Here is a 25,114-nt window from a genome sequence, read left to right as displayed (position 1 = left end):
AGTTCCATCTAATGCATTGACCTTTTTTGATTAAAAAAAATCTTCATTTATTCTGTGAATCATTAAATTCTTGTGCTTTCTTTTTGGTGAAGATATCGATTACTGCCTGACTTCCTCTCCCCAATTTTTTTTGTTATTGTGATATACACAGGTGCTTTTAATCTAAATTGATGTATCTCCACTGCATGAAAACTATTTCAGTACAGTTACTTCTCCACTTGTGAAGTTTGTGGCACTTGCTCCCTCTCATAGTAAAAATATTCAGTAAGTGTTCATACTTGTATCAGGAATTTCTCCCTCTGATTGCTGGTTTTCCGTGAGTGTGTGTTAACACATTGACATCCCACAACTATCCTTGCAATCTTTTAGAGAACTTTTCTGAGGAACACAAATACGAGTTTACTTTTCTGGATGCTGTTGTTAATCAACCTACCACCTTCTCTTTACAATCTGGTCATTGCCAACTACTGCTGAAATTCTCTCATCCTAGCCAAGTTTCTAAACAATGAAGAATTTGCACTTTTGAGAAATATTAAGCATGCTTATGCTGGTTCAGTTTCACAGGCATCACCAGTAAGATCACTTCTTCAGGATTTTCTGGCAACTTGAGTTGTGTCTGTGTGTATATGTCCTCTGCTGGTTTCTTGCGTTTTATTGGTACTGTAGGTAACTTCCAACACCCATTGCTCTTGAAATCTGTGACTCTTGTGATATCAGGGTAGTAGGGAAGCTATGTCAAGCATCATTTAGTACAATACATATAGGGAGAGCTATATATCTATAGCTACTTTACAGGTACACTGAGAACCAGTTAGGTAAAAGCACAAAACCAGTATGAAATTAATCCCAGAAAATAAACAGGCCACTTTAATTGTAAATATATGCTGTTAGAATAGCCAATTTTAGAAGGCTGAAAACAACTATGAACCAAATAAACTGGGAAAGACAATATAATCAGAAAAATGAGAATAATTATCTCTTTGAAATAACTTTCTGTTGATTATTCCTCTTAAAGCCTTACAAAAAGAGGAGTGCATATGTGTTCCTGTCTATTGTTTCTATGAATGTTCAGTGTAGTTCTTGCAGATTTACATATTCATAATTTTGGGAAATGCAATACATTTTTTTTAAAAAAAACATCATACTATGTTTGTATGGGAATGTTGATGTTGGGCAAACATGCCATAGTATCATTTTGCATAAATGTATGTTAAACATGTATTTCTTATCTCTCTGAATATATATATTATTGTGTATTTTAATAATTCTTTGGTAAAAATATTTGTGGAAGGTAATGCCTGTATGAGAGTTGTATGTTGTATATTTGTTCATGTTGGCAATATGCATCAACGACTCTTTACCCATTTCACTTCAAATTTGAATTTAGGTTTCTTCTTTCTATGAGTTAATGCCTCTTTCTTTTGAAGTCCAAAGTTCTGTGGGTAGGTTGATACGTGAGTTACAAAGCTGATCTTTCAGATTTGGTGAAATATGGCGTAACATAAGAAGAGGTCCAGCTGGAAAAACTTGAGGTTTAAATGCTTACTGCTACTCTGGTTTTGGTGGTGGTTTTGCCCTATAGGTTTACATAATGCTGTAATTATGATAGTGAATATCTGTTTCTCATAGCATATTTCTTGGAAGATTAGAGATACTTTTTGATTATTTTTATATCACTGTATCAACAAATATTTCTGAAAAGATTTATGCCCTTAGAACTACATTATGTTTTACCATTGTTGGTAGCACTGTGGATGGAAGATCAGAAAGGGATTCTTTCTTAATTGTATACTAGAATGATCTGTTCTGCTTTATGATGAAGTAAAAGTGAGAATGTTGAAAGTAAGTGTTATTGGCTCACACCATATTATATGATGATTTTTAGTACCTGAAATCATTTAGCTACCATTTTTTATTTTAGAGACAAATTTTAAAGCTCAGTATGAAAACCCAGCTAGGTCACTGTTGCTATATGAAAAGAAAAATATATAGGAAAATTGCATTTTGCAAATCTATTATTTGGAAGCCAGTAGGCTAACAGCCTGGCCCAAGCATCATTCATAGATGCCATAATATTTATGAGTAGTATATAAGGAAAAAACAGACTTGACTGTTATAAAAACTTCTGCAGTTTGACTTAAATTGGTGTTACAATTGCTGATCTTCAAATCAAACAACAAAAAAAAGAAAATATAATGTATTTCAGCTGTCAGAAAAAGCTCTGCTAAGGATTGTGAAGTATTTGATAATTGCTTTATTTGGCAAGGACTTGTTATACACAAATTTTTAATTCACTTTCCCTATTTTTCTAACTGGGGAAAATGTTCTCTGAAAAAAAAATTTTTGTTTTGTTTTAGAATGTTAGTCATTGAAACATATAGATTATTTTCTCTTTAAACATAAAAAACCCATTGCTAAGTACATGGCAGGAGATATCATAGAATCATAGAATCATAGAATAACCAGGTTGGAAGAGACCCACCGGATCATTGAGTCCAACCATTCCTATCAAACACTAAACCATGCCCCTTAGCACCTCGTCCACCCGTCCCTTAAACACCTCCAGGGAAGGTGACTCAACCACCTCCCTGGGCAGCCTCTGCCAGTGCCCAATGACCCTTTCGGTGAAGAACTTTTTCCTAATGTCCAGCCTAAACCTCCCCTGGTGGAGCTTGAGGCCATTTCCTCTTGTTGTGTCCCCTGTCACTTGGGAGAAGAGGCCAGCTCCCTCCTCTCTACAACCGCCTTTCAGGTAGTTGTAGAGAGCAATGAGGTCTCCCCTCAGCCTCCTCTTCTCCAGGCTAAACAACCCCAGCTCTCTCAGCCGCTCCTCATAAGACCTGTTCTCCAGCCCCTTCACCAGCTTTGTTGCTCTTCTCTGGACTCGCTCCAGAGCCTCAACACCCTTCTTGTGGTGAGGGGCCCAGAACTGAACACAGGATTCGAGGAGTGGTCTCACCAGTGCCGAGTACAGAGGGAGAATAACCTCCCTGGACCTGCTGGTCACGCCGTTTCTGATACAAGCCAAGATGCCATTGGCCTTCTTGGCCACCTGGGCACACTGCTGGCTCATGTTCAGTCGGCTGTCAACCAACACCCCCAGGTCCCTCTCCTCCAGGCAGCTTTCTAGACAGACTTCTCCTAGTCTGTAGCACTGCATAGGGTTGTTGTGCCCCAAGTGCAGGACCTGACATTGGGCCTTGTTAAAACTCATGCCATTGGACTCAGCCCAGTGGTCCAGCCTGTTCAGATCCCTTTGCAGAGCCTTCTGACCCTCCAGAAGATCCACACTTCCACCCAGCTTAGTGTTATCTGCAAACTTGCTAAGGCTGCACTCAATGCCTCCATCCAGGTCATTGATAAAGACATTGAACAGGGCTGGACCCAGCACTGAGCCCTGGGGAACCCCACTTGTCACTGGCCTCCAGCTGGACTTCACACCATTTCCCACCACTCTCTGGGCCCGGCCATCCAACCAGTTTTCCACCCAGGAGAATGTGCGCCTGTCCAGGCCAGAGGCTGACAGTTTCTCAAGCAGAATGCTGTGAGAAACTGTGTCAAAGGCTTTACTGAAGTCCAGGGAGACCACATCCACAGCCTTTCCCTCATCCAGCAGTCGAGTCACTTTGTCATAGAAGGTGATCAGGTTAGTAATATCCACTGCAGCCATAACTGACTATATCAGTAGTGTGTCTAGAATGCTCTTCAGCAACAACCTGTTTTAAGTGATGTAATTCTATTCTCTATATCTCTTTTACAACCACTGTTGTGCACCTATTATAAGCTTTGACACAATTCCGATGGAATACAGCTTTATTAACTATAAATATTAGTTACTTATGATCTTTTCCTTCAGAAATATTTTTTGGCAAACTTAGGGATTTGTTCTTTTATTTTTCTCGTATTTTTATAAAATCCCTTGGGTTGCTTGGAAAAATAAAGTGGTTTCTTATGTCTGTGGTCAAATACCCACATAATTGATTTAGATCTTCTTTATTTTATCCTTTCTCTAGAACAGGATAGGAAGAGGATAAAAGGAAATAAGAGAATTTGACAGTTTTTTCTCTGTTGGTTTGTTTGCAGGGCAATGACCCATTCTGTTAGTATTTTTGGATCAGTGTATATCAGTTGTAGTTTGATTTATTTCTCATCTTACTGGCAAATTATCAAAATGAATATAAAAATTTGTTCAGATTATCTTTATCAAAGGCTTGCAGACAACTTGGCAAGCACTACTTTAAGTTTAAAACCTCAACAACAAACTACTGTTTAGACAAGCCATTCATTTGCTGATAATGTTTTTTAAATCAAATTAATATACAGTTAGTGTATTCTTGATTCTTACACATTTCTTCTGATATTATGTATTCCTGTAGATACAAAAATACCTATTTCAGAGCAATAAAAATTATTTTACTACATTGTAAATCTATGCCAGCTTGCTTTGTTTTTTTGATTTTTCTAATCTCCGAATAGAGTGTGGTTTTTTTCACTGTTTCTTTTTGTTCCTTGTTCTTTCTTCTGTTTTTATAACCATTTCATGTTGGGTATTTGAATTTGCCTTGGAATTATGTGTCTCTTTTTTGCTCTCTCTTGTCTCTCTGTGTAGTATTGCCTTCCTTTGTTCGGTACTACATATAGGTTTTGTTTCATCAGCTCACATATTCCATCTTCTTCCTAGACACTTCTTATTATCTTAAAACAAAAAAAAGAAAAAAAAAAAAAGCCTTGTATTACATTAGTACACTACGGTATAACTTTTTTGTGATATGGTCAAAGTAACTCCACGGCAAGGACTATAACTAAATCTCTTCTCCCTAACCTAATAAATCTCTCTCTAATATACACAAAAGAACAGAACTTCTAGGTTCGAGTCAGAGTGAGACTTATTGCCAAATTAGAAATGAACTTTATAGCATTCCTCCTGCATCATACGTTTTAAAGTAGGAGTTTACCTCTGAGTGGTAAATCTGAAATAATACTACTTTCTTGTTTCTGGAAAATGTTACTAGTTGTTCACTGATAATTTTTTTCAGTGAGGGGTGAGGCGAGGGGAAGAGAATGCCATCATCAATACTCTTAGTTTCCACTTTGTTGAATGGAAATTTTATAAATCTGAAAGATGGGGAGAAATATCAGTATCAGAAAAGGTATAAAGTGCCTTTTTCAATAAATGTAGTAGTGTTCTAAGACAATGACTTGGCTTCTTGGTAATTAAACATGACCAAACAAAAATTTGTTCCTTAACTAGAAGAGGAAATCAAGCTATCAAGCAGAACCCTAATTAGAAACATACCTTTAATTATGCTTCAAGTTTTCAGAGAAAGAGTCTATTGTGTTCCTGTTTTGAACTGTTCCTAGATTAACTAGATCATGACCAAAGATCCTAGTTTGCTACTGCAATATCTCCTGTGATGGACTTGGTCACAAAACCAATATTTATGTCCATGTGATTATCCCAAATGTTCAGAACTAGGAAGAACAGAGCGAAGTGATAGCTACTTTTCTGTTTCTTTGAACAAAAATAAAATCTCATTCTGACCACCCAGTTTATCATTTAAATCCAGACAACTGAGGAAGTGTTAAAACTCCTGCTCTGAATGTAATTACATGTGTGGACAAGCTTTCAGGTGCATAAGTGAGGATATAAACATGTATATGTATATATACTGGAGAAGTGTTTCATTTTTATGACAAAATACCACTCAAAATCAAATAGGACTTTTTACTTCCCTTGTTAGCAACACACACTTTGGTACTACTGCAGAGGGCTAGTTCCTGATTTGTGTCATCCTCCCAAATAAGTAGGAGAAGGGCATCTTCTTAATCTTCTCCTCTGACTGGGAGGCAGGGCATCATCAACATCAGTTTCTTTGAGTGTTAGACCACTACTGCAGCCTTCTTCAAAGGGCTGTGGTCCTTTGCTGAAATATTGTTAATGTCTTTAATCCAGCGTGTGGGTTTAACATCAGATCTGCAGCTGTTTTACACAAGAATGCCTGGCCAAAATGCTGCCTGTCAGAATGGTACTTATGAGGCTGATTTGTTTCTTTCCAAACCGAATCACCTTTTTATGCCTGGAAGAATTTACAACAAAGTCTTGATTGTGATCTTGTGGCTGTGTAGCATCATGTCAACATGGTTTTTGAAGGAAAGCATTCTGTACACTAATTAGGAAAGATCCTTGTATTTATGTTGTTCAGAATAATTGGTAGCAAATTAAAGACAGGTAGCTTAACCAATTCTTTACATACTTTAAAGCAAGAAGGCATTCTCCTTTCATAACCTTGTTGCAAGAATTTAATACTACGCTTCGAAGTTTATTGGGTTTTCTGAGCTTTATTGAAAAATATTACTAATTGGTAATTCGAATTATTACAGTTTTTCAGGTAAAGGTTTATTTTTACCAAGCCTTTCCATAATCTGGAAAGAAATACAGTCCATTTTTTATACAACGTATCTAAAAGAGATTTTATGATGCTAAAATCCATTTTAGAAGATTAAGCCAGAATATCTCCTTATCTAGTCTTCTGTGATCCTCTGACACATGCTGTTCTGAATTTATTCGTATGATCTCACGATTTTACTAGTCTATAAAAGCAAGTTATTATCACTGTACACATTCAGAATAATAGCACTTAGTCTTTAGGTAATGATTTATCAATATTTCCCTCTACATCACACACGTTAATTCATGTAGAATCATAGAATAACCAGGTTGGAAGAGACCCACCGGATCATCGAGTCCAACCATTCCAATCAAACACTAAACCATGCCCCTTAGCACCTCGTCCACCCGTCCCTTAAACACCTCCAGGGAAGGTGACTCAACCACCTCCCTGGGCAGCCTCTGCCAGTGCCCAATGACCCTTTCTGTGAAAAATCTTTTTCTGATGTCCATCCTGAACCTCTCCTGGCGGAGCTTGAGGCCATTGCCTCTTATCCTGTCCCCTGTCACTTGGGAGAAGAGGCCAGCACCCTCCTCTCTACAACATCCTTTCAGGTAGTTCTAGAGAGCAATGAGGTCTCCCCTCAGCCTCCTCTTCTCCAGGCTAAACAACCCCAGCTCTCTCAGCCGTTCCTCACAAGGCCTGTTTTCCAGCCCCTTCACCAGCTTTGTTGCTCTTCTCTGGACTCGCTCCAGAGCCTCAACACCCTTCTTGTGGTGAGGGGCCCAGAACTGAACACAGGATTCGAGGAGTGGTCTCACCAGTGTCGAGTACAGAGGTAGAATAACCTCCCTGGACCTGCTGGTCACGCCGTTTCTGATACAAGCCAAGATGCCATTGGCCTTCTTGGCCACCTGGGCACACTGCTGGCTCACGTTCAGTCGGCTGTCAACCAACACCCCCAGGTCCCTCTCCTCCAGGAAACTTTCTAGGCAGATCCCTCCTAGTCTGTAGCACTGCACAGGGTTGTTGTGCCCCAAGTGCAGCACCCAGCATTTGGCCATGTTAAACCTCATGCCACTGGACTCTGCCCAGTGGTCCAGCCTGTTCAGATCCCTTTGCAGAGCCTCCCGACCCTCCATCAGATCCACACTTCCACCCAGCTTAGTGTCGTCCGCAAACTTGCTAAGGGTGCACTCAATGCCTTCATCCAGGTCATTGATAAAGACATTGAACAGGGCTGGACCCAGCACTGAGCCCTGGGGAACCCCACTTGTCACTGGCCTCCAGCTGGATTTCACACCATTTACCACCACTCTCTGGGCCCGGCCATCCAACCAGTTTTCCACCCAGGAGAGTGTGCGCCTGTCCAGGCCAGAGGCTGACAGCTTCTCAAGCAGAATGCTGTGAGAAACTGTGTCAAAGGCTTTACTGAAGTCCAGGAAGACACATCCACAGCCTTTCCCTCATCAAGCAGCAGTTCACTTAGTCATAGAAGGCGATCAGGTTAGTTTGGCAAGACCTGCCTTTTGTGAACCCTTGTTGACTGGGCTTGATCACCCGGTTCTCTTGCATGTGCTTTATGATAGCACTCAAGATCACCTGTTCCATGACTTTCCCTGGCACTGAGGTCAGACTGACAGGCCTGTGGTTCCCTGGATCCTCCCTGCAACCCTTCTTGTAGATGGGCACAACATCAGCCAGCCTCCAGTCCAGGGGAACTTCCCCAGTCTTCCAGGACTGTTGGAAGATGATGGACAGGGGTTTGGCCAGCACATCTGCCAGCTCCTTCAATACCCTTGGGTGAGTCCCATCCGGCCCCATAGACTTGTGGGTGTCTAGTTGGGCTAGCAAGGCTCTGACCACCTCCTCTTGGATTGTGAGAGCCTCATTTTGCTCCTCTAGCTCCTGGGTTTGTACACAGATGGAACAACTTTCTTTACAATTAAAGACTGAGGCAAAGAAGGCATTGAGTACCTCAGCCTTTTCCTCATCCCCTGTCACTGTTGTTCCTTCTGCATCCAATAGGGACTGTATGGTCTCCCTAGAACTGTATGGTCTCCCTGTGATCCTGTTGTGTACAGCAGACAGTGTTATTAAAACCCAGCCTACTGGTATGTAAACTGGGGTGCATAGAGTTTGAGCACTTTTCCAGCTGGCTGACATCAAGTCAGCTTTAATGTAGGATTCACTCAGACAGTCTTGATTTTCAGTTGGCTTACCTATATTACCCCATAAGTAGATTATATTTCACTTGAATTTGAAGTTATGTTCCTAAACAAAGATCTCCCGTACTGGTGTGTATTTAAGAAAGTCATATCTTCTGGAAGTAGGAGTTGTTTTTCACTGTGATGAAGGAAGACAGGAGTTGGTTATTGAAGGTACTCCATTGAATAACTGGAAAACTTTACATTTTGCTGTGAAACTGTAATCTGTATTATAGATGTAAACCATTATGTAATACACACCAGTTTTGATGGTAGTGATTTTCTTCTCCTCTTTAAGACAAATATCTTTCACTAATCTCAGTCATGCTCCATTAAAAGCGTTGCTGCTATACCAGTAAGTTGTGTTAGTTTGTTTTTTGTAAAGTTTTCCCTGTCATCTACACATTACTCAGTTTTCTAGGTCACTGAAATGTTCTGGTGGAAGAAAATAATTTGAAACTTGTTTAAGCATAATACTTCAGAGCAACGTCAGTGCTTACAGTCCTACTGAAAGTCACAATAACAGATTTCTGGTTAGTTAGTTAGGCTGTTGACAGGTAAGAACAGCTGTGAGTTAGGCTGTAGACCCTGTACAAATTCTTCCCCTATTGCCCACCAATCACAAAGTCTCCAAACCAATTGCTCTAAAGCAACAATTTTAAACAGACATTGCTCATGTGGAGCGATTTCTTACACTCAGTTATCTAAGTACTGATATTGTAGCACTGTTGTGCCCAAGATCTAGTGGAATAAAGCCAGGCAGGCACACTAGCATTTGTGACAAGTGGTGGGGAAATATTACATTTATGATATATCTTGCAGTTCTCTGAAGACTGCACTTTGTCCTCAGTTACCATTTCCCATGTGAGTAGGGAAAGTGGGAATTATGGATGAGAGAAGAGAAAGAATCAGAATGTATTCCTATGTGCTGAATTTGTTTCCCACACAACTGCTGCAGCTAAAGCAATTGTCGATTAAGCTTGCTGTTTGCTCTGCTACAAAGAAGGAAAAGGATTAATCTGAGCTTTCTAAGGACAGCATTTGACCACTAGGTGTATTGATCTTACTATGTGTTGAGTTTACTCAAAGAGAAACATTTATCAAGTCCACTATTATTTTGGTAGGATTGTAAAGTGCATTAAAGGATCATATGCAACAGTTTTCATCCTATATGAATATATAAAAAATTACAGAATTGCAGGATGAAGTGAAAGTTTTAGCTCTAATATTTCAGAGTTTAGCACGGTTTCCTAGGGAAAGAAAAATTTTACAGGCTTTTCTTCTGAGAATGATGAATTAAGAATAACACTTTCTGGTCAGTGAATACAAACAATACTGAGATTGTTGTAAAGAGGATATAATAATCACTCTGTATTATAGGATACAGAGTGTCTGTTCCTGGACGCTGTGTAGTTTGAAACAGTGTTCACCAAACACTATCCAGGTTTCCTTGGTGCACTGTCCATAGGTCTTTGGAGATAAAGGAAATTTTATATATTTTAATTGTTTTCCAATAAGCTATTTTATAGTAATTTCTCCCATAACTAGGAGGTGTCCTAGGTGTCTTGAACCAAGCTCACCAATCAAAAATCTAGTTCTCACTGCATGGCTATTACGGAAGTGAAGCATATACTCTGTACATTCCCATGGGTCAGAGAATGCCAGCTCAGGTGTGCCTCACTTAGAGCTGCTGTTGCTGTCAAAGGATTTTCAGATATTCTGCTTTCTTCTTCCCGAAACATGGAATTTGACAGCAGTATTATGCATAATTATTATTCAAGGATACTTAAGAAAGTATTTCTGGAGAAAGAGCTTAGGAAGCTGGCGTTCCATCTTTGCTTGGAAATACTATCTGTGTTTATTTGGCTGTGCGATCCCAGGATGCTTTTTCTAATACCTCTGAGCTAGGAAAAATATATTCCTACTAGATATCTCTTGTGACTTGTACATTTCTGCTAGCAAGCTCAATGCTTCTAAAAGGCATTATGTATATCACATGTTACTCTTTCCTTTGGAGAATACTGTCTTTGATGCTTACATTATTTTTTTGCCAGGAGATTTATGCTCATTTTCTCTCTCCATTATAGGTTCTGTTTCAATCACCTCAGTCATGAGCCTTGATTTTCTGAATTTTCTGAATTAACTTTCAGTCAGAATCAGGATTGTGTGTCACTTTGTAACTTCTGGAAATGTTACTCAGTACACATCCTGTTTCTTCCTTCTTCCTGACAGCAAAATCAAAACATGAGTTATTTATTAAAAAAAAGAATCTGCTGGTTTTTTTTTCCTTTACTTCTTCTGAACCCCTCTGTGATTGTGCATTTCTGCATTATGTATTTTTTTTTAATGTTCACTGGGTTTAAAAATAATTTCACAGAATATTATTTTTGGATGAAGGTAAGGGGAAGACAAGTGTTGCATCTCTCCTCATTGTTTGACTTAATGACTAACCTTCAGCTATTCATCTTTATCTTCAGCATTCTGACTCCAGTGAAGCAGTCCTGTTTGTTTTGGCCACCTCAGGGACTTAAATCTTTTTTCCTAGTGAGGAAGGTTCAAGGGTATGACCATTTATTCAGGTTTTTGGACAAAAGAATAACTATTGGAGGGAACCTCAAATTGTGGTTGCATCCTTGAGAAAGTTAAAGGTTTGAAGTGGACAATTTTGAACCCTAAAAGTATGGGGGGGTAGAGGGAGGGGGGAGGGTGTGGAAACTGAATCTGGTAAGAAATTTAACAAGGCAGTTCTGCAGGAGTCAAGTTTCTTTAATAATGTTGTAAGGGGTCTTAGGAATAAGTGAAATCCATGAAAAATATGCAAACTATATTGGATGCTATCAGCTGTAATAGTGTTTTTCATGAAATAATTGGCTACTTAGGTGTTTTTCTCTATAGAAAGCAACTGAATTGTAATTTTCTTCTAATAGTTTCTCTATTTTTGTTTTTTGTCCCTGCCCCTCAAGTAGTCTGTGTGGTGCAGGCATGTTAAGCAGAGTGACTCATGCAGGTTATCCAGTAAACCTAAATTCAGAAATGTAAGGTCTTTCTGCTCTTGCATTCATAATTCATACAGCTCAATTCCTCTGTTAATTTATTTACTTGTCAGTCTGCCATCAGAACATAGAGAAAGCAGGTTCATGAGCCTTCTCTCTGCAGGTCCATTCTACACCCATTTGGTGATACAGGGAAGAAACAAAGAATACCAAGAATTAAATTGTGGCTGGCTGAGTCTGAACAAATTTTTGTATGCCCTCCATGTCCTTAAATTAGTAGATGGTAATAAACAGCAAAGGAGGTTGCTGAAGTTCTAATTGGTATTTCTGTTACCATTAGTAGACCAAGTACATTACTCTCCTGCTACTGACACATAAAGGTCATTTACAAAAGCCACTGACTCCAGAACTAGTGTCATCACTAATGGAAAGAACAAAGAGCATGATACTTGGGCATATTTTTAATAGCCTTCCTCAAATTCTGTAGGCAGCTTCAATTTCATTATTCTCAAGTTCTGAATCTCTAATAGCATTTACAGAGATAGATAAGAATTTTCAAAGACAAAGTTTAAAGCAGAGTGGACACATTTTGCAGATGCTGGTTTCTCCAACAAAGTGCCATTTGAGCTTTTCAGGCAAATTTCAGTATTTGGTAGGTACAAGACCCTGTGAAGAAAAAAAACCCCACTAGTTAATAAGGTCTGTGTTTTATTTCTCTGTCTTCATGTGGCGCCCTATGAATCTAAATATTTGATATATTATTAAACATATAAAACTGACAGCAGTATTCAAACTCAGTAATTCTAAAACACCCACTTATCTCTACACAGTTCTGAGTCTGTAGCAGGATAAACACTTAGGAGAATGTTTCATCTTCAACAGAACAGACAATTTAATTTTAGTCTTGTATGATATATTTTCCTGCCCATGGAATATCAAAATGCTTTACAAAACTACCAAATAAATATCATAGTGAATACATGGACAAACATAGCAATTTGTATCACATTCAGCAAAGCTAAGTGGCTGTTTCATTCCAAAAAGTGGATGAAATTCTTCATGCTTAGTGTTTCTGTGAAAATCGTAATCTCATGGGCTTCACTTATGTTGGGTGATGGTCTGAATTTTTCAGAGTTTGAAACTTAAACACACAAGGAACAGAAATAATAGCTTGACAGCTGGCTATTTTGCAATACAGTGCTAGAATTATTCACAGCAAGTACTAAGTTAACACTCTTAAATATGCAACAAATGAAATCAGAGAAACCTTTACTGCATTCACCAATAGAAGGAAAGGACTGCATTCATGAGGCATATTGTCCACCATTATTTAAATGTGGTTCTCGCTTCAGAGACTGGAGATTTCCTGTGTAAGTTTTAATCCCTTTAAAGTGTAACTGGATATTCACCTTCCATGCAAACACCTGCAAAGAGAAAGAAAAAGAGAAGTATGTTACCGGAAGCACTACAAGTAGTAGTGCTTTTGACTGAGGTACTGGTATGGTCATAAGTCCTCATGCTTTGAGAAGAAACTGGTAGCAATAACTATACTGGAACAGAGGTGAGACCAACCTCAGATGCAGATGTAGGTACCATAAATTGGAGGCAAAAGCCATAAACCCATAAACCCATGCAGATTTGCTAGACAGGGATGTAACTTCAGAAGAACTGGATATTACCTTTACATGAAGAATGTGTAAGAAACTATAACAGAAGAAACCAATTTGATTCTAGCAGACTATTTTGTTAGACATTGAGAATTACACGCTTACAAGTGCAACTCTGCAAGTTGCAGATGGACAGCAGAGTGCAGTCTGTGGATTGTGTAATCGCTTTGGTGCAGATGCTGCTATGAAACAGCGAAAATGCACAAGCTTGCCTTCAAAAGCAAGACTTTATGAATGAGATGGCATGAAAATCCTTGATTAGAAAAGTATTATACTCTATGTGCCATCCTTAGGGAAAAAGATACTGCTTGGTAAATTAACAGAGCAACCAAATGACACACTTACCATGCAAATACTTTTAACCAGTAATTTTTTGCAACACTGCTTACTCTGAAGGGACTAGCATCACGTTGAGAGCCCAATGCATAGTGGCTGTCAGGTTCAGGTGGTACTCAAAATGCAGCGTCTGGTTATTACTGAATTCTTAAGCCTATGTAACTGATTAAATGGTTTTTTTGATACCTTCGTCAATCAAGGACTTAGGCCAAACCTGACATTAAAGTTATTGAATTTCATGTTGTTTTCCTTTGAAACCACACAAAGTGGTTTGTGTTATGAAATCTTAAACTGGCTCCTCTCTTGGTCAAACATGTGCAGCACACCTTAGGAAAAAAAAATCTAAATGTATACTGCTGACTTGTGTCTGTATTTCCGACATAGATGTCCCCGCTCCTTTTGAAATATAGCACACATGAAATAAGAAACACTGCTAACATTATCTTGTTTTATTTTGGCACTGACCCCGTGTACTATAGCTGCAGTGTCATCTGCACTGTAGTGTTTTCATTGCCATTCAGCATCTGATGGGCAATTGCATAACAGTCCTAAAACTATGATGGAAAAAATACCTAAGCTTTATATAAATTTCAAATTGTGTCACTCCTCTGTATTTGAGGCTGAATTTTTGGTGATATGCATTGTCTAGAAGTCATTGTGACCATTTTTACAAAGCTTGACTAGAAATGAATAAATATATATCAACCCCAGGGATTAAAGATTAAAGCTAATGGAAAATGACTAATAAAGCAACTTTATTAAGGAGCCTCTACGTGCTGAGCACTATTTGAAGAATTTCATCACATAATGAGCAAACTACATGTACTTTTAAAAACAGATAACGGAAAAGTTGGAGCCTTTGTCAGGAAACAGTATCTCACCTGATAACTGAGAGAATAGAGGTGACGTACTCCTAATGCTATCAAGCAGAATCACTTTGCTTGCCACTGCTTAAAATCTTTCAAAAACTACTGCTGTTCACATACAGACTAAGGATATGAAAATAAAGTAGTTAATCATAAACCATAATCTAATCTATGCTGGCACCAGAAAAAGCACTTTGCTCCTAGGACAGTTCTTGTAAATTTATATAGCTTGCCTTTAATTCCCAACATCACAACTTGTGATTTTAGATGCTCAGTTAAAGTGCACAGAGATGGATACTTAAGTGTCTTTCACAATGCCTAATCTGTGCTTCTGTAAAATCGCTACTCATTTTGACATCTTAAATCCTACTGAGTCAATTATATACCCCTGTCCAGTGCTATACGTATTTCTAACAACTTTATCTCTTCTGGAAGTGTTTCTCTCCCATACAGAATTTCTCAGCTGTACCAGCCCTATTTATGATTTTTATGATTTCTGCAAGTGCCTACAATGGCCTAAACTGTGGTCACAACACCTGCTTCTACTTCATGCTGCACCATACATGAACGAAAGCCATTATTTAAGGCAAACCAGAAACTGATTAAACCATTTTGGTAACTAAACTTATATTGTTTATTTGGACACTATCTGCTGTCAATATCGATAGCTTTCTAACACATTGCAGGCATCCACAGGCTGAGTTTCCTTAATGGACATCCACTGGAAAACTGTACATGGTAGAAGAAGCAAACCAGTAACTTCAATTTATAGGAATAAAATATGAGGTAAAATGTGCTTGTGGCAGTGGTATACTGAATGATAGTGCTGACAAGTTGTGCCATTTCTGAACCACAGTTGGGAGAAAAGAAACATTATTTTTCTCTTTACACTGCCTACCATGTCCATGGCAAAATGAACTGCTCTGCAGGATAAATAACTATAAAACAAGTTTCACTACATTAATTTTCAAAATGTTTATTGTTCATTTTGAAATGAAATATAAGTCTTAGATTACATCTCAGCTTCTCTGTGCTGATATTCATATTCTGGCACATAGCTTTTACAACATTACAATTGTATCTATTAATCAATGATGTAGTTTTAAAAGAATTTAATGCATTAATTCTTTATTTATCATCAAGATGTTCAGTAATTTCCTGGACTAATAATTGTGTAAGCACCTCAGCAATAGTAATAAGTCTAAACAGTAATTAATACAGCACAAGAGGTCAGATTAGCAGATATTATTTCTTCTTGTTTCTCAGTTTTCTAAATATTTTATAAGTTTCAACCCTGCAATTTTTGCATTAATTTGTCTGCAATATCCTATATTGCATTCTGTGTGAAACCATATATTTATTCCAGGAAGTTCAGTGAATTTTAAGTAAGTAGCAAACACACTGTTTCCATCTGTTAAATTAAGGTACACAGAGAATTTTGTGCTGTGTTGTGGAATTTTTTTATGTTTTTTTTTTAAAAATTCTGAAAATAAGAGTAATCAACATTTTTTCAAAAATATGGGTTTAAGATGAAAAGTCCTGAATTTCTGAAAGCAAGTTCCACTCAGGCTTTTGTGACCCTACCCGACATCCCTAGACTTATAAAGGGAGCCATCTTATCATCAACTTTTGTGGAGACTCATAATAAAGGTAATTGCTAGTAACAACAAGTATAGAAGTTAGAAGAACGAAGTTTTCTGTTGTCTTATGGAAGAAATGAAGCTAGTGGCACATAAAATCTGTGCAAATGCAAGCCTTCACCTTAAACATTTAACTACTAGGAGTAGTTTGAAAACAGCTCCACAAAAAATAGGCTCCCTGCAGAGTTTCTATCTGCTTGTACTTGTAATTTTCCTTAGGAAACTTGTTTCCAGTATTACATAGGGGTGACTTTTCAACACAACTGGGACTATAATTTTAAGTGAAGCAATCACTAATATGTAGGAGAAGACATACATAATTGAATCTTCTAGACATTATGAAGGGAACTATATGTCAGTAGGAAATGAAAACAGACACTGACTAGCAAACATAGCAACAAAATATATGCTACAAAAGCCAGGTAACTAATTTAGTATCACACATTCCTTTATTGTCTCTGCTGGTGTATTTAATCACTGCCATTAATAGGTCAATGTTGAAGAATTAAAAAGCTAATTTTGTACCTTTCTACTTCTACTAATGTTTATATAGAGGAGAGCTACAATTTTAGTTTGTTGCTGCGCTATCATCCTTTAGTTCTTGCCTGTGGGTGAAAAGTACTACACCAAAGCACTGGCAGTGGCCAAAATAAGCTTTTCCAAAAATTACAAACAGTGGAAAAAAGATGAGAAAAATGAAGGAAGCTAAGAACTGAGCTTTCTAACCTTTATCACCTCCTTTTCATAATTCTTCTCTCAGTTCCCATGGATACAATGAGGAAAAAACCTAGCAGAGTTTTCCTCTTTTATTTTTTTTTTCAGTATAGAAAGAAATAACATTAGTTCAAAATCAATACTTATCACTGCTGGATTCAAATGACAGATTTTTTGTAGTAAACTGTACATTCTTAATCATGAATCTAAATGCCTTGTTGCCTAAAGTATGCACAAGATGGGCACCATGCAGCTTGACAGGAGTTGCATACAAAGATTTGCAAATCACTGTGCACTTAAAAGAAAAGGTGTCCTTTTGCAATTTTCTTCCTGATTACAAAAGCAGGCTACTGTCTATTAAGTAGAGATCAGAATCTTGCTTCTGTGTGTTGGCCTGTTATTTTAATAAAGTATACATTGCTTGTGTTAACATGCATTTAGGATTCAGCAAAGTTAGAGCACTGCCACTTTATTCTGACATTTTGCCACATGGTGCATCTGCCAGAGCAATACAGCAATGGTAAAATGTTGTTCAAATATCTAGGCTGTATCCTCTTCCAGTGGGCAGTATGCCAGGCACCCTTCATTAACCTATTTACTCTTTGGCACTTCTCTGTAGTGTGGACCTCGGAACTGGTCAACAATGTAGTCCTTGTGACGGGGTCCTTCAGATGATGAAATAATTTCTTTTGATCTGCTCTTTCCTGCGTACATCTACTGTAGCCTTTTTCTGTGTTTCTCAAACTTTTTATTGGAGGGTGTTTTTTCTGGAAATAAACAGTGCTTCTCCCTCTCAAGCTAATATCTTTGGAGAGAATAGTCAAAATTATTCTCCAATCTAGCATTATGTAATTCAAAAAGATAGTTAAACCATTAAAGACCTCTGGTTAATGAAAGAGTCTTGTTACTGTCTTTTCATGAACTATAGCATCAGCTCACCCAGAGGCCTCTCTCAGCTGCAAACCCCAAAAGCCTAGATTTTGTGGAACTCTACATTCTGTAGCATAGTCCCCTAAATAACAGCATCTGTTAGCATTTTGATCTGAGTTTACAGGGTCTCTCCCTCTATTTACTTGTACCTGCCTCTGTACACTGTGCCATTCCATACCATCACTCACCATCCAACTGTACTGCCTTCTGCACACCATCTCAGCCCATGATCTTATCTCCAGCAACTCACAGTATCTTTTGTCCATCAGCTTTCATTTTGTTGCAACTAGACCCATGCTTTCATCATTTATATATTTTTCACATAAACACACTAGGAACCTAACCATCAGATGCCCATTTCCCTCCTACTGCCCTCTCCGAGCTCTTCTCCTCTACCCTCCTCTTCTGCCCAATGTCTGCAGGCAGGTGTGAAAGCCTGGTTCTAACCCAGGTGCCAGGTGAGCAATGGCTCTTTTGGGGCCGTGCCAGGCTGGGAGCATTTCCTTTAGTGAGGGGAGTGCACGTTTTAGGCCAGCTTATCGCAGGACAGCAAGTTGTTGTGCATCATTTCTACCTTGGTCACCATCCCCATCCAGGCTTCTACACCTTGTGGCAAATGCTAAGTAGCTAGTGAATGTCAGTTCGACTCTTATTTAACACAGGTCAGAGTAGAGTGATTGCGCGATTAACAAGAGGCAGCTGAGGAATGATAGGTCATTGCTTGGCCATAGCATGTTCAGGCTGCCTTTCACAATCAGAGGCTCAAACAACTAACTCTGCTTAGGCTGGGAGGCACGCTGAGTTGCGTTGCTCATCCACTGCAGGAAAAAGCATTGTATGAGCAGTAACTGCATTAGTGCTGTTCTGCTGGACTACTGCTCCTAACTCTTGTCTTTGGCCTGGTGGATGACTTTGGCTAAATCTCTTTATCTGTGTATACATTGCTCTTATTCTCTATGAAATATGGGTAAGGCTATAAGATGGCTTGGAAAGCACTTAAAGATCTAAGCGTAAGTAGACAATGTAAGAGTTAAGTCTTACTACTTCATCACTAATTTCCTCTCTTGTCAGTCATTACATCTAACATCAGAGCTCACTTTTTTCTCTGTTTCTTTTAAGTTTATTCCTTTACTGGTGTCAGCATCTGTGTGGCTACAGCTCTGGGATGTCAGCGCATAGCCACTATCTAAATATAAATACATTCTTACTGACCTTAGTTTTTAGAATAAACTTTCTTCAAGTATTTTTGCCTGCCTAAGGACTTTTATAAAAGAGTTTTAGCCATTAAAGTTGCTAACTTTCATTACGAAATAAAGCAAGGGAACACAGGAATATTATGTCTGCTTGAATTTAAAAAAAATGCCTGAATTTTGTTTTCATCTGAACTCTGTCCTATGAGGTGATGAACAATCTTGTCTTCATGGTTTCAAAAGAGCTGTTCATATATTTAAGTGTTAACAAGATAAATGTATGCTTTGTTGGATTGGCTTCTGCCGGACAAAGCCCATTAAAATTTAGATCTTTTGCTACACAAAGATGAAATTCATTTCATACTGAAGATAATGACTGAAGTCACCAGAGGCAATACTTAAACACTTGCTAAATGATACATTTAACTGTATCTATCCAACCTTTTGTAATGTAGATGATACTGTGTCAGGATTTTAGTGGGTTGTTGTTTTTTTTTTTTTTGGAAGGGCTGTTATCATCTGCAGTTACCCAAGAATATGTCTGGAATTTCTTTCTGTAAACTGATATGAAATGATATGTCTAATTTTAGCCTAAAACTAGTTTTTACATCTCATGGAAAAGTAGAAATCTGTAGCACAATTGCTGACACATCCTTAACTATAGCGTCGCTACTCGGTGCTACTATAATACAGTACATATTTCTTTGTGAAAGAACTGAAAGCTGAACAATAAAGCTTAACTCCATGGTATCAAAATTTGCCGTGTTTGTACCTCCAGGGAGAAAAACAATTAGAGAAAGACAATCTACCTAAATAGGCTGGGAAACTGAATTGCTCTGTCTATGCTTCATTACTCTCCCTCTTTCTCATCTCACACTTTCCACAAATAGCATGATTATATTTACCTGACATATTCATGCTTCCCTGCTGAGCAGACTGAGGAAGGCTTGCAGCTGAGATCAGCAATGCTTTCTATGTGGAGTGACTTTTATTTTTTATTTAAAGGGTCCAATTCTTAAGCCATTTCCATGAGCAGCTTCAGGGTGCCCCTGAAGTCAGATAGAAAGCAAGATACATGAAATGCCAATGGGCATTTCTAAAAAATGACCCTTGTCAATGAAGTGTTAGATTAGCTGACATTATGATGATACATCTTTAGTTGCTTCATAGAAAGGCATGGCCTGAGATGCTAAACAGAAACTTAGTGACCTTCATAATTAGAAAAACCTGAAAATTTTTGCTGGAACGTGCCTCTGAGTGCTTCTTTTCAGAAGCTATTTGTCCTGAACAATAGCCTCTGAGATTGTCACTGAAATACAAAATGCCCTTTTACAGATAAAAACAATACAAAGAAAAATGATCTGGGGAAGGGATGCAGTGAAAGTTACCAAATGGCTTTTCAGTGGCTCCCTTGGAGAACTGAATCATAAATTCAGAAAAATATCTAAGAAATATACAGGGTGTCCTTATAAGGAACAGGTATTTTATTTTTCAGACTTCTCAGGTAATGGAGAAGAGTTCAGCACTTTCTCGTTCTTAGTTGCCAATTTATAAATCTGAATAACTAAACCACAAATAATTGGACACAATTCCTCAAATTAGAGACTAATATTACATGTGAGAATCAATGATATTTCATCATGCATTACTGTCTACATTAATAAACTATGACTGTATTAGTCTTAGCAGCAGCATACAAGCCTCTTTTTCCTGTAGCCCCTGGGATCTTGTTCTAAATCTCTATTTTAATCTAATGCTATATGAGCTGCAGAATAACTGAACTTGAATTCATCTGAATGTTAGTTTGAAGGACTCAGTAGCACTCAGTAAAAACACTATCATGAAATATGTAGATATCCATGTATCTACACGCAGACTCAGAGTCTACATGATATAGGCTTAATTTAAGTACCCTAAACTCCTGCTACTACAAGTAGGTTCCTAATATTTGGAAAGATACTGAGTGGAACAAGGACTTAACATTTCTGCTTTTCTGCTTTGGTGTCTTCCAATGAACATGACCTGAACCTGCCCGTCAGGTGCCAAAAGCGTCTTCTGGTCTGAGTCTCAAGTAACTAGAATTTAATCTGTGTTCCAGATTTTAGAAAATGACATCAAATGGAGAGCATGGAATTAATAGGCATCCTGGCTTTTCTGCCTTTTCACTTGTACTTTCTCTTCCTTGTTACAGTTAAAGGCACTTCACTAATACAATGACTAGGCAGCTGTCCTGAACTTTCTTTAAAACATGCACTATGCTAAATGGAAATCTGCAGGGTCTTTTTTTCCAAATGAGTAGCAATGTCATGAATGCCACCTCACACTGTGAAAAACCTAACCCAGTCTAGCTCAGAATAATTAGCCTGCATGATAGCAAGATACCCTTTCCGACTGCCTCTGAACTCCTGCTCCATCATCTCAAAGTTAAACCTCCTGCAAAGTTACAATAAGTGCTGATATTACTGGCCAGAAAACCTGGATCTGTTAGCAGTCCTGCATTAATCATTTTGAGAGTCTTATTATTATTGGAAAAGTGTTCATAAACAGGCACATACTTCACAAATTTTCACCTCAAAGGACCCTGGAATTCATGTTGATTTGTTTTAGGATAAATGCTGCAGGACCTAGGCAGTAGTTATGGTCTTCTTTAACCTCAGACAATAATAATAACAGCGTGGTTCCCACCCCCAAAACCTCATAACATAAGGAAAGATGTCTCAGCAGACCTGGAAATACCAGCAAGTAAGTTACGATTCATTTCATGTGCAATGACCAAAGCCAGACTCTTGACCCCCTGCATGTGTTACAGCAAGGAAGTGAAAGGTAGCTATGGCAATACAATAAACTAATGTCACACAACTTGAACTCATTCAGTAAAAATACCTGGAGATCTACATATTTTATGTTACATTGATCTAGGCTTAGATTCTTCAATCTCTAATTCAAGTGAATGATTTAACAGAAAGGAGTACCATTAAATTTTACATTTTAATAGATTTGTACAAATTAGTAACTTCTATAAACAGTGTTTAATACATTTGTATAAACAATACAAAACAATATAAGGGAACAGAGTGACAGCTGTGATTTGTCAGTGGCTTCTTTTCTCAAAGCTGCTATGAACTATAACAGCCAGTTCTGGTTTTCAGGCCAGCTAGCATTACCTGGAATGTGGTGACTCTTTGGACTTATGCCCTGTCTCTTGTCCATGTATTTTGGCTCCTAATGCCATGAAACTATTGATAGAAGTCAGCACTGTCATCCACAGATTATGTCAGATCTTGGAAACAAGCCACTTACATGATCCTGTTAGCCTTTCCTCTGCTTTGTTTCCAGTGCAGTGCAGGTTTGCCAATGCAGTGTGGCCTTGCATTTTTTCGTTCTGTGGTAGAGGTTCTTTCAAATGTTATCACATTTTTATCATGTCATTTGACTGCATTGAATTTACTGAAACTCCTTTTTATCCACTGTAGGACAGGTTTAGAAATGGTCTCAAGTGAAATATAGACTACAGAGATCTTTGTCCATAAAGGGAGTTAATTTGTAAAGGAGAACTGACAAATGTGGATCTCCCAGCTAGGCATTAAGTCATCAGCTGAGGGTCTAAACTTTGAAGTGGAACAGCAAGCACTATAAAGAGGTACAAACTATCTCCAAAACAATAACCTCTAAGACTAGAAACCACATGGCTCCCTTAGTGGGGTGCTTTGCTGACCCAGTTAGTCCTGGCAGAAGGCAGCACTGATGTAACTCCACTGCTTTTAGAAACCTAGTTGGCACTTCTATATCGTGAAGTTCTCTGCCAAGTGGCTATATCAGGTCATTCAGAACTAGCTGAAAGATTTCTGTCTTGCAACACATTTCACAGTGCCAGGCTTACATGGAGAGTCCTTCCCGAAGGCATGCATTGTGCACTAAACTAGGGGCTGCTTAGATGCACTGAACGTTTCTTGGCTTTCTATTGCTATTGAAAAGAATGGAGAGGGTAAAAATAAAAGAAAAAAAGGAAACCATACCTTGCTAATCAGGTTGCTTGATAAATATCAATTAGCAAGTTCAGTATTAATAATCCAATAAAAAAACTCTTCTGCACTAAATTGGGTCAGGTTTGTGATGGGTGTCAGTCTACCTAGTTCCACTGGTTAAAATAAAAGTGCAAAGATTTACACCTGTGTTGGCCCAGCATGCTTGCTCTTGTAAGTAGCCTATGAAACAATAGACAAATAAACAAAATAAAAGCACAAATCCTGTACTATATAGATATTGCTTAAATAATTCATTATAGCTTGAGAGATAGAAGCAAATACAAAGAAAATGCTTGCCTTTTGAAATACTATCTAGAGCAAAGTTTTTTTCATTTTTTTCAGGCTGGGGTAGCTCATATTTTCTTGCTACATCCTCTTCAAGAACTTACAGAAATGCATAACTCTTTAAGGTCTCACTAATTTATGTGGTGACATAGTTCCATAGATCTAAACATTGTTTGTTCGTCAAACAAAAAAATCAGAGAATCAGAGAATCACTAGGTTGGAAAAGACCCACAGGATCATCGAGTCCAACCATTTCTATCTGCTATTAAAACATGTCCCTCAGCACCTCATCCACCCATCTTTTAAACACCTCCAGGGGTGGTGACTCAACCACCTCCCTGGGCAGCTTGTTCCACTGCCCAATGACCCTTTCCATGAATTTTTTTTTTCTGATGTCAAGCCTTAACCTCCCTCGGCAGCGCTTGAGGCCATTCCCTCTTGTCCTGTCCCCTGTCACTTGGGAAAAGAGTCCAGCACCCTCCTCACCACAACCTCCTTTCAGGTAGTTGTAGAGAGCAATAAGGTCTCCCCTCAGCCTCCTCTTCTCTAGGCTAAACAACTTCATGTCTCTCAGCTTCTCCTCGTAAGACTCGTTCTCCAGCACTTTCACCAGCTTTGTCACTCTTCTCTGGTCTCACTCCAGAGCCTCAACGTCCTTCTTGTGGTGAGGTGTGACAGGGCCAAAGACAGAAAGCATTATTCTTTTTTCATCAGAATGTCTTACTGCTCAGGTTCTTACTGCTTCCCCTGGAAGCTTTTAGGTTTAATATGTGACATTATGCCTTCCCAGCAAACACTTAGAGTGCAAAACACCAGCAGTAAGGGCTGTACAGTCCATATTACCATGAACTTATTCTATATAACTCTGAACTGAAAATAAATTCAAGGAGAGTCAGCATTTGTTTGTTTGGGTCTATGCCAGGTGGCTTTTGGTCAGAGATAGTCACTGTGGTACATGTACCACTGCAAAAGACTGCATAGATACTCAGAGATACTTCTTTCCCTCCACAACAAAAAGTCTCTGAATTAAAGGATTTCATGGCACCTCCACTTCCAGATATCTCTTGCTACTTTCTGCTCTGTACCATGCCACTGAAGGAAAATTCCAGCATATTGAAAGAAACTGTATTTTCTGACTTATTAATTCAGTGTAAAGCAAACAACTGTTGAGTACCTGCATTCCTAACCAAGCAGCAATTCTGAAAATACAGCAACAAAGAAGGATAAAATTAAATCCACTTCCCTGTAAATATGAAGCAGACTTTTATGTCTTAGTGGCATATTGTCTTATTTTTTACTTACCTCTTATTGGAAGGGAGATAAGTGTATTGCAGGCAGCTATGACCTCTAACACCTCATAACAGCAGCAGTATAAACACCACACTTTGCCACATCCTAAAGAAAAGACTGAGCAATCTGTATATTTGGACAAACACACCAAATATACATACTATGAACAAAAGAAAAAGAACCAAACAGTTACTTGGATTAACAGTAGGCAGGTAGTGGGGATAATGCCAAGAGTTATACACACATTGCATCCCCTAGCACTGAAACAAACGTGGCCATGCAGCATATAAAACTGCAGTTCATTTATTATGTCAGAGAGCAGCTCTGTGCTGATAAACCCCCACCAAGCTTCTTACTGATGGCTCTCAGTTGTCAACTTGCTCAGCGTCCTTTAGGGCTGTGATAGCACTTCAGCTGCATCAAGAATGTGGCACTTGCACCTGAATTATGCAGTATCCAGTGTATGGCCATTAAGCACCATGTAGACTTAATGCTAAATGGTTAGTGTTTATTGAATAGTAAAATGGAGAGGGCTTTCAAATAAGAAAATTACCAGACTGTCTACACGCACCCCATTTTTAG

The sequence above is a fragment of the Phaenicophaeus curvirostris genome, chromosome 4 (genome assembly GCF_032191515.1).
Source record: "Phaenicophaeus curvirostris isolate KB17595 chromosome 4, BPBGC_Pcur_1.0, whole genome shotgun sequence".
Lineage (NCBI taxonomy): Eukaryota > Metazoa > Chordata > Aves > Cuculiformes > Cuculidae > Phaenicophaeus > Phaenicophaeus curvirostris.
The sequence above is the reverse complement of the archived record's forward strand: the minus strand, read 5'-3'. Positions refer to the sequence as shown.